The sequence below is a fragment of the Callospermophilus lateralis genome, chromosome 3, assembly GCF_048772815.1.
Source record: "Callospermophilus lateralis isolate mCalLat2 chromosome 3, mCalLat2.hap1, whole genome shotgun sequence".
NCBI classification, from domain to species: Eukaryota; Metazoa; Chordata; class Mammalia; order Rodentia; family Sciuridae; genus Callospermophilus; species Callospermophilus lateralis.
The window spans coordinates 87,824,887-87,835,022 of NC_135307.1; the positions used below are offsets into that span (position 1 = coordinate 87,824,887).

Sequence of the window (10,136 nt, forward strand, 5' to 3'; positions counted from 1 at the left end):
GGATCATTCTGACAGCCAGCCACAACCCAGGAGACCTAATGGAGATTTTGGAATCAAATTTACTGTTTTTTAACAGAGAACCTGCTCCAGAAGCAATTACTGATAAAATTTTCCAAATCAGCAAAGCTATCAAACAGTATGAAATTTGCCCTGATCTGAAAGTGGACCTTGGTGTTCTGGCCAAGCAACAGTTTGACCTGGAAAACAAGTTAAAGCCTTTCACAGTGGAAATTGTGAATTCAGTGGAAGCTTATGCTTCAATGCTAAGAAATATCTTTGGTTTCAATGCACTGAAAGAACTTCTTTCTGGTCCGAACAGGCTAAAGATCCATATGGATGCCATGCATGGAGCTGTGGGCCCATACATAAAGAAGAATCTCTGTGAAGAACTCCGCATTCGGCACCCCAGAAAATTCAGCAGTTAATTGTGTTCCCCCTGGGGCTGGGGATGTGGCTCAAGTGGTAGCGCGCTCGCCTGGCATGCGTGCAGCCCAAGTTCGATCCTCAGCACCACATACAAACAAAGATGTTGTGTCCGCTGAAAACTAAAAAAATAAATATTAAAAAATTCTCTCTCTCTCTCTCTTTAAAAAAAAAAAAAAAAAAAAATTGTGTTCCCCTGACCCCAACTGACCAAGTGGAGACTATGAAGTCTGGAGAGCATGACTTTGGGCTGTGTTCAATGGAGATGGGAATCAAAACATGATTCTGGGCAAGCATGGGTTCTTTGTGAACCCTTCAGACTCTGTGGCTATCATTGCTGCCAATATCTGCAGCATTCCATATTTCCAGCGGACTGGGGTCTGTGGGTTTGCACGCAGCATGCCTACAAGTGGTGCTCTGGACTGGGTGGCTAACGCTGCAAAGATGGCTTTGTATGAGACCCCAACTGGCTGGAAGTTTTTTTGGGAATTTGATGGATGCAAGTAAACTGTCCCTTTGAGAGGACGAGGTCTTTGGCACTGATTCTGATCACATTTGTGAGAAAGGTGGACTGTGGGCTGTCCTCTCGGGACTCTCCACTCTTGCCACCTGCAAACACAGTTCAAAGGACATTTGCAGAGATCATTGGCAAAAGAATGGCCTGAACTTCTTTACGAGGTATGATTAAGAGGAGGTGGAAGCAGAGGGTGCAAGCAAGATGAGGAAGGACCTGGAGACTCTGATGTTTGCTCCTTTGTGGGAAGCAGTTCTCTGCAAGTGACAAAGTCTACACTTTGGAGAAAGCTGATAACTTTGAATACAGGGACCCCATGGAGGAAGCATTTCAAGAAATCAGGGCTTGTGAATCATTTTTGCAAACAGTTCTCACATCATCTTCCAACTAAATGGCACTGAGAATACAGGGCCCACCATTCTACTATACATTGACAGCTTTGAGAAGGATGTTGCCAAAATCAATCAGAACCCCCAGGTCATGTCATGTGCCCCCCCCCCCAACTTATTTCTATTGTTCTAAAGGTGTCCCAGTTCCAGGAGAAGACAAGATATACTGCACCCACTGTAATTACCTAGGAAGACCTGCCAGATGCTGTATGTCCTTCCATCCCAGGACCTATTCATGTCATCTGATTAAAAAATATGGACAGAAACAAAGTGTATCTACCCAGATTTTTAGGATTTGATTTTTCCATTTCATAGTTGTTGATAAACAGCACATTGCAAAGCACTTCCAATTGTGTCCCCTCTGGAGCTGTGTGAGAGAGGGAAGAGGACCCACAGGCTTATGTCAGTTCCTTTTCATGCCCTTCTGCACTGAGGCTGTGTGGGTATCTCTCCTTAGCATCAGACACTGTTTACAGGACAGTGCAAGATGGAGGCTCAGCATCAGTGAGTGAGGCCAGCTTTCTTCTTTAGGATGTGCCTACAAAATGACAGCAGAAGTTTCATTCTCCTTGGTGAATATTTCCCCCAGTTTACTGTCTACATGTAATCCAACAAAATGTAATTTCCGGTGCCGTCTCTCCAATCAGTTTTCCTCTAAGTGAGACGTACTTGTCTACAGATTCTGACTTGTTTTGTAACACAGTCCCATTTGCACAGATATTTTGATATATTAAAGCAGAATAAGAAACAAAAACAAACAATAAAAAAGGCTGGGGATGTGGCTCAGTGGTTAATTACCCAGGTTTAAGCCTCATTAATCTCCCACCCTCCCCCCAAAAAATCTATTCTTAGTGATTTTATAGTCACTATATTGTCTTGAATTTATTGCTTCTTGTCTAACTGCAATTTTGTATAATTTGACCAAATTGTTTTGCAAAAATGCCCTTCCTATAAAAGTTCTTGATTTATTCTTCATACAAGTTGTTTGCTAATTCTATCATGAATGTCTTCCTTCAGACTATTACTTACCTTTTCACTTTCTTTAGAATATCCTCTTTAAAGAAAAATTCTTGGTTTTAATACATTCAAATCTGTTGATATTTTATTTTTATTTATTTAATTTTTATTCATTTTTGTGTACTGGGATTTGAACCCAGAGGGGCTCTACCACCAACCTATACCCTTAGCCCTTCATTATTTTTCTTTTGAGACAGGGTCTTGCTAAGTTACTGAGACTGACCTTGAAGAGGCAAACCTTCTGCCTCAGCCTCCTAAATCACTGGGATTATAGATATGCACCACTGCATCCTGCTAAATTTATCAATCTTTTATAATAATGCTTTTAATGTTGGTTTTATTTATTTGTTTTTGGTATTGGGGACTGAAATCAGGGACACCACATCCCCAACCCTTTTTATTTTGATACAGAGTCTCACTAAATTTCTACAGTTGGCCTCCAACTTGCCATTCTCCTGTCTCAACCTCCTGAGTCTCTGGGATTACAGGCACATGACACCAAGTGCAGCCTTGTGGTGTGTGTTTGCCAGGCTGGTCTCAAATTCATAGGCTTAAGGGCTCCTCTTAAGTACTGGGACTATAGGCATGTGTCACCATTCCTAGCTTTACAAAGATATAAATATAGATAGCTCTACACGCTAAAAAATAGATGATAGAGCAATATGTGTGTGCATGCATACGTGCTTGAAATTGAACCAGAGGCACTTAACCACTGAGCCACATACCCAACCCTTTTTATTTATTTATATAATATTTTTAAACATTGATTGACCTTTATTTTATTCATTTATTTGTATGCGGGGCTGAGAATCAAACCCAGTGCCTCATGCCTCACACATGCTAGGCAAGTGCTCTCCCATTGAGCCACAACCCCAGCCCTTATAATGTTGAGGCAGAGTCTTGCTAAATTGCTTAGGGCCTTGATAAATTGCTGAGGCTGGGTTTGAACTTACGATCATCCTGCTTCAACCTCCTAAATCACTGGGATTACAGGTGTGCACCACTGCACCTGGCCTACAAAAATATTTTTGATGCTTTGTCTCTCCTTGACCCAAGGCAGTTTGTCTTAATTACTATAATTTCAAAATAAGTCCTGATACCTGGTAGACAAGTCCCTCACCTTAGTCCTTCTTCAGAAGTGTTTGGCTACTTTGGGTCTTTTACCCTTACTCTTCCATTTAAATTTTAGTAATAGAAATTTTATTTAAAAATATGGTTGGTATTTTGATTTTACTACATTGAATTCGTTTAGAGAAAATTGGCATTTCCTGATATTAAATCTGCCCACAAATATTGTATCCTATATTTATTAATTTTATTTCAACTTCTTCTACCTCTGTCTCCTGAGTCTTTGGGATTATAGGCATGCACGAGTGTTCCTGGCTTAATATACAATATATAATTTTTTCTGTAGAAGTCTTGGACCACTTTTATTAGACTTATTCCTAATTTCTTGATATTCTCAGATATTCCTATATCTGATGTGTTAATACGTTGTAAGAGTTGCCTTCTGTTTATTTTATTTATTTTTTTAAAATAGTTTTTAGTTGTAGTTGACACAATACCTTTATTTTATTTATTATTTTTATGTGGTGCTGAGGATCGAACCCAGGGCCTTGCACATGCTTGGTGAATGCTCCACTGCTGAGCCACAACCCCAGCCCTGCCTTCTGTTTTATATTGTGTATCCTTCGTCAGGAGTCCCTGGGGGTGTGTACCTATGATTCAAATTGTTAATTTGTGGGGTATGTGCATCTTCATCTAAAAGGACTTTATAAATAACAACAAAAATCCCACACAAATTTAAGTTTTTGGCACTCAAATATTTACTGAAATCCCTAATTGAAATGATGAACTACATTTTTAAAATTTTTTTTATTAGTTGCTCAAAACATTACAATGATCTTGACATATACATTTGATTCAAATGGGGTACGTAATCTTAATCTTATTTTTCCACGTGTACAGATTGCAATATTACATTGGTTGTACAGCCACGTTTATACATAGGGCCATACTAGTGTCTATTGTATTGTGCTGCCCTTCTATCCCCCCCTCCCCAGATGAACTACATTTTTATCACAAAAATTATGGTATAGGACTAGAGCTGTGGCTCAATGGTAGAGCACTTGCCTGGCATGTATGAGGCACTGGGTTCAATCCTCAGCACCACATAAAAATAAAACAAAGATATTGTGTCCACCTAAAACTAAAAAATAAATATTAAAAAAAATTATGATACAGCCTGAGTCATACTAGAGGAAAGTCTTGTTCACAATAAAGGATGGAATGTCCTGACAGTTTTATAATGGGCATCAACAGGAGATGCGGTTCTTTGCAATTTGTTGTTGTTTTCTATTTTTTGGTACTGGGGATTGAACCAAGACTCTTAACCACTAGCCACTTCCCCAGCCCTTTTATTTTTTATTTTTAGACAGAGTCTCACGAAGCTGTTTAGGGCCTCACTAAGTTGCTGAGGCTGGCTTTGAACTTGCAATCCTCCTGCCTCAGCCTCCCAAGTCACTGGGAGTACAGGTATGGGCCATCATGCCTGGCTAAATCAAAATTCTTGAAACAAAAGATTCTCTTAAATAAAAGAGGGTTTTACTGAGTTGTAACTGATGCTATTCAGAAAGAAACTACTTCCTAGGAAAAATTCTGCAAATACTAGCTACAAGGCTAAATACTAGCTGGAAAGATCTCCACCAAACCTGAGAACCAAGAGCATTTTTATAATAAAAATTAGGGGAAGAAAATTATCAAATATTTATTGACTCTACATAGGCTATAGATAAGTGGGATGACATAATGTGAAGTAGGGAATTTTGGGGATAGAATAGTAAGCAAAGAAAAGTACTGGCTGCTTATATATAGGTTGTAGCTAATAGAAAAGTTCATTCATAAACTGGAAGCAGTGTTCCTTGGTGGTCATCCATGTTAGAATTTTAGTCAAATTTCAACATTCAGGAATGTGGAAGTTTTTTCTTGACCAGTAAACTAATTATCTTACCTTATTTCTTCCTCACAACATTTTCCAGACCTTGTAATTTAAATTTAGGACCTCTTAGAATTTTTGTTTTATCATAATACCTAAAAGAAAATCAGAAGAGCCAACCCAATGGTGCATACTTGGAATTCTAGTGACATAGGATGCCAGTGTAGGAGGATCACAAGTTTGAAGCTAGGCTGGGTAATTTAGTAAGACACTGTTTCAAAATTAAAAGGGCTAGGAATGTAGCTCAGTAGTTGAATGCTCCTGGGTTCCAAAGAAAGAGAAAGGAAGGAAGGGAAAATAAGCATTGTGGTGAAGAGCTCTGCAAGGATTTTGAAATATTTAGGGCACATTGGAGCTTTAAGACAGTAGGTTAAGTAGTCAAAATGCAAAGAAAATAAATTAGATATGTTTAGTGATAATGACAACTGATCTTTTCAGATGATGCTTGAGTCAGAAGGCTGGCAAGAGGAAATATGCAATAAATTTAGTTGTGAGTGTGAAAATACAGAAAGTTTCTAATAGTTTTTACTTTTTTTTTTTCGTGTATGGGTGTTTGTGTGTGTGTGTTTTTATCCCAGTGCAGGGGATCAAACCTAGGGCCTTGTGCATGTTAGGCGATAGGGGATTTTGTTGATGGTGTTTGGTGTTTGTCTTTTGACAAACAGGCAAAATCTCTAGGCAGAATCTCCGGGTTGAGGGAGGAACAATGACACACTTCTCCTCCAATGATCTTTGCACCCTAGGAGCTGAGAGCTAGATGGATGGATGTGCAGTAGGCACAAGTTTTGGCTTGCCTCTTTTGGTATGAAACCACCACCTTCAGAGCCAGCCCCAGTGTTTTCAGAAGAGCCACACCCAACACATAACCTCCTTCAGTTATTGGGGCTGGGCAGAAGATGGTAGCCTCCTCATTTGCCCAGAACTTAGATTCAGCAATGGGCAGCTGGGGGCAGGGTGAGAATTATTGATAGCCTTCACTTATTGGTGAGTGCTCTACTCAGGAAGATAGCCCTCAAAGGTCAGGTATCTCCCTGGAAGGTACTTGTTACTGACAAAAGGTAAAATAGCTTCACAATGGAGAAGCCTGGCACAAACATCACTTTTACCAAGTAAAAACAAAGTTAACACCACTGATGTTGAAAACCAGCATGTACCTTCCAATATAATGCACTGAAAAGAACTCAACATCACTTCTGTAGAATTACAGCTAAATTAACCAAAATAAAATCATGAGGGGATATCAGAGAAACAAATTGATGAACATTATCTCACAAAATCATTGGTTTCCAGGAAGGTGGAGTAGACAAACTTTTTTTTTTTCCCTATTCCTACCACTAATTACAACTAATATCTCCAGATATTAGTTGTAAAATAAACATAAGAAAGGTGGAGAGAAAACAGACCAACAAAGGACCTCGGTACTCAAGGAACAATATCATGGTGAATTCCCTGTCTCATATATCAGATTTGGATCTGAAGAAACTGGCAATCATGAAGTCAGTGGATACAGATATAAAAGCTTGCTTTCTCTTGCCAAAGGACCAGGAAAGAGGCAGCATAGTAAGAAAAAATGTTTACATAATAATTGTATAACTCCAGCCAAATACCACAAGAAAAACATCCAGCACATATTGATGCCAGCAAATGCTGGTGGAAAACCTCGGCTTCTGTGGAAGGCTGTAAAAAGGTACCCCAATATTCTTGCCAAGATGGCACCAGAGAAAATGAACTAAGGAGCTGGGATATGCATCCCCATCTGGAGATAACAAGAACCTGTATGCCAGGGTATCAGCAGAGATCTTGTGAGCATCTGGAATCTCAACACCCAACAGGTAGTAAGGGGGAGCATCCCATTTGGAAATAAATAGAAAGCAAGGACTTCTATCTCCACTTGGCAGTAAAAAGATGGCTGTCTGCCGCAGTCTGGCTGGGCACAAAATCAGAGCCACTCAAGCAGGAACAAACTTTATTTTTGAAACTGCCCCTACCCTTCCCTGGCTGGAATAGTGTGGAAGAAAGCCAACTAAATATTGTTTGAATGAGATCCTGAATCTAATATGAAAATATCTAGGTTTCAATGCAGAATCGCCCAGAACCAGAAAAATCCTCATAATGAATAAAGACAATTACTAGAAGTCAATGCCAAAATTATATATAACACATCACTTAAAAATTTCGAATGAGGGCTGGGGATGTGGCTCAAGCAGTAGCGCGCTCGCCTGGCATGCGTGCGGCCCGGGTTCGATCCTCAGTACCACATACAAACAAAGATGTTGTGACTGCCGAAAACTAAAAAATAAATATTAAAATTCTCTCCCTCTCTCTCTCTCACTGTTTCTTTATAAATAAATGTACACTGCCCATTATTTAAAAAAAAAAAATTTCGAATGACAGTGAAAAAAAATTTTATAAGATGCTGGAGACCAAACCTAGGGCCTTGATGAATGCCATGAAAGTGCTTATCTACTGAGCTACCCTCCCCCCCAGCCTGACAGTGAATTTCTAATCAGAAATTATGGAAGGCAAAATAAAGTAATATTATGTTTTATAGAGATTTTTTTTAAAAAAAACTTGACAATCCAAAATCTTATACCTAGAGAAAATGTCCTTCATAGAAAAATGGGAAATGAAGACAAATTGTAGTCATCAAACCTATCTTAGAAAAATTGACTAAAGGAATTCTCTAAATAGAAAGGAAACGATGGGGGCAGGGAGAATAGAAGTTCATTGGATTAGACAAAAGGGAATAAAGGGAAGGGAGGGAGAATAGGAATAGGAAACACAGTAGAATGAATTGTACATAACTTTCCTATGTTCATATAGGAATGTATGACCAGTAAAACTCCACATCATGTATAACTGCAAGAATGCAATCCTATTAAAATAAGTTATATTCCACATATGTATGTCAAAATACACTCTATTGTCATATATATCTAAAAATAATAAATAAAAAATGAAAAAAAACTATATGGTATTGGTGAGAGATGCACAGATATATCACATATATCAAAGGAACAGACTAGAGAACCCCAAATATAGACCTGAACATATGTGCCTTTTTTTTTTTTAGGGTGCTGGGGATCAAATCCAGGGCCTTGTGCATGCAAGGCAAACACTCTACCAACTGAGCTATATCCCAGCCATATGTGCCTGACTTTTTAACAACTGTATTGAGGTATATAATTAACCTACCATACAGTTCACCATCCCCTGCCCCCCCCCTTTTTTTTCTTTTTGGTATTGGGGTTTGAACCTAGAGCTGTTTTATCACTGAGCTACATCCCCAATCCTTGTTATTTTATTTTGATACAATGCCTTGGTAAGTTGCTAAAGGTTTTACTAAATTGTCAAGGCTGACCTCAAAATTGTGGCTGGGCAAGGTGGCCCATACCTGTAATCCCAGCAGCTTGGGAGGCTGAGGCAGAAGGATTGCAAGTTCAAAGCCAGCCTCAGCAACTTAGCCCTATCTCAAATTAAAAGTTAAAAAGGATGGGGGTATAGCTCAGCGATAAAGTGCTCCTGGGATCAATGCTCGATACCCAAAAAACAAACAGGATGAAAAGACAAACTATAGGGGCTGGGGATGTGGCTCAAGGTGTAGCGCGCTTGCCTGGCATGTGTGCGGCCCGGGTTCGATCCTCAGCACCACATACAAACAAAGATGTTGTGTCCGCCGAAAACTAAAAAATAAATATTAAAAAAATTCTCTCTCTCTCTCTCTCTCTCTCTCTCTCTCTCTCCCTCTCTCTTAAAAAAAAAAAAAAAAAATAGAATACCAGACTGTTCTGGAGGAGGAGAGACAGGAAGGCAAAGCCAGGAATTAAAAAAAAAAAAAAAAAGACAAGCTATAGGCTGGAAGAATATATTTGCAAACCACATACTTGACAAAGGACCAGTAACTAGAATATATAAAGAAAACTCAGTAGCAAAGAGGAAAGAAACTGAAAGCAAACAATCCAAATAATCTATTTTAGTCTGTTTTCTGTTACTATAACAGAATACCATGGGACTGGATAAATCATAAACAATAGAACTTTATTTGACTTATGATTGTAGAGGCTGAGATGTCCAAGAGCATGGAAACACATGTGGTACGGGTCCTTGTGCTGCCTCATGGCATGGTATGGCAGAAGAGAAAGCAAGCAAATAGAGAAAGTTGTGTCATCTCATCTATTTTATCAGGAACTCAACCCCATAAAAATAGCATTAATGCATTCATGAGGGCAAAACCCTTGTGACATAATCACCTCTTAAAGTTTCTACTTCTTAATACTGTTAAAATGGCATTTATTTATTTGTTTGTTTATTTATTTATTTAGAATGAAGTCTCAGTCAGGTACAAGGGGACAATGGGTATATGTCTGTCATTCCATCTACTCAGGAGGCTGACGCAGGAAAATCACAAGATCAAGGCTAACCTAGGCAACTTAGACTTGTCTCAAAATAAAATTAAAAGGGCTTTGGGATGTACTCAGTGGTGGGTGACCCAGGTTCAATCCCCAATCCCCACCAAAAAAAAAAAAAGAAAAGAAAAGAAAAGAGATGGAGTCTTGTTATGTTGCCTAGGCTGACCCTGAACTCCTGGGGTAAAGCAATCCTTCTGTCTTTGCCTCCTGAGAAGTTAAGAATACAGACAATTAAACTTTAACATGAATTTTGGAGGCAATGTTCAAACCATAGCACAATCCATGAGCAAGAGACACAAAGTGATATTTCAACAAAGAAGATTGCAAACAAACATAGGAAAAGATATTTGACATCATTAACCACCAGGAAATGCAAAATAGAGGTGATA

General features: G+C 39.0%; 1 pseudogene; it reads left to right on the plus strand.

Annotated features, from left to right (window-relative positions):
* The first annotated feature begins 260 nt into the window (after positions 1 to 260).
* On the plus strand, positions 261 to 1,515 carry LOC143395357 (phosphoglucomutase-1-like; annotated as a pseudogene).
* The last annotated feature ends 8,621 nt before the right edge of the window (positions 1,516 to 10,136 follow it).